This window comes from Lactuca virosa, chromosome 9 (assembly GCF_052849685.1).
Source record: "Lactuca virosa cultivar CGN04683 chromosome 9, Lactuca_virosa_CGN04683_v6, whole genome shotgun sequence".
NCBI classification, from domain to species: domain Eukaryota; kingdom Viridiplantae; phylum Streptophyta; class Magnoliopsida; order Asterales; family Asteraceae; genus Lactuca; species Lactuca virosa.
Genome location: NC_136434.1, coordinates 124,555,342 through 124,556,360, shown reverse-complemented (window position 1 = coordinate 124,556,360; position 1,019 = coordinate 124,555,342). Strand labels below are relative to the sequence as shown.

The window sequence follows — 1,019 nt, the reverse complement described above, 5'->3', positions numbered from 1 at the left end:
AGATCATGATATGGGCAATTCCTTAGTAAACCTTTGTATCTCTCCCACGCCTCGTATAAGGACTCTCCAGCTTGTTGCTCAAAGTTTGTTATGGCTTTCTTCAACTTGACTATCTTTGAAGGAGGGCAAAATTGATCAATGAATTTTCCCTTCATGTTGGCCCAAGTGGTGATGGATCCTGGAGGGAGTGATTTCAGCCAATCTTTCGCGGCTCCCTTAAATGTGACTGGTAGCATACATAGCAAAACAGTGTCGCGAGCCACATTAGGGACGTTGAAGTAGTCGGCTATGTCATTGACTTCGTCAAGATGCTTGTATGCGTCTTCATGATCCTTCCCGTAGAATGGGATTTCCTTAAGTTTGTGCGAGTATGTGGCCCTTAAGTTCAAAGGTGGCAGTTGCGGGAATCGCGGGTTGCACAAGTCCCGGGCCGATGTCGTCACACATCTTTTTCTACTATTCTCCCATGGGAACTTCATCGATGTTAGCCATGACGTTAGCTAGTTCGCCCTCTATGTCGCTTCCTCCTTCGGATTCGCTTTCTTCTCTTTCGGATTCGTACACGATATCGTCCTTGTTTGGGTCTTCGTCCGCCTCAGAAAAGTTGCTGGATTCTCCCACTTTCTTGTCCTTTTTCTTACTAAAAAGCAGATTTTAGATTCTTCAATGGCGAATTCTTTAAGGTTGCGGTTTCTCCTACGGTTTTGCCTTTGTTTTTCTTCAAGGTTGCTTCCGGGTCTTCAAGTGGTGGAATCAAAGGTGTGCCTCCTCCTCTGGTCATATACGAACTGCAAACAAAAACAGAAAACACGCGTAAAAAGTACAAAAAAAATAAATTAAAAACGAAACTGGAAATCAGTTATGGACTCGCCGAGTAGCTTCGAGTGCACTCGGCGAGTTCAAGGCTAAAACAGAAAAAAATTTAATCAAAAATCCTAAAACATAAAAATTTCAAACTTATCCTAATAACTAATTTACTAAAGCAGTAACTTTGTGCAAGAAGGATCTATAACACTAGT

General features: G+C 42.4%; 1 non-coding gene across 1 annotated transcript; it reads left to right on the top strand.

Annotated features, from left to right (window-relative positions):
* On the top strand, positions 1-107 carry LOC145141677 (small nucleolar RNA R71). Its single transcript, XR_013722871.1, has one exon. It is a non-coding gene; the product is annotated as a small nucleolar RNA R71 (small nucleolar RNA).
* The last annotated feature ends 912 nt before the right edge of the window (positions 108-1,019 follow it).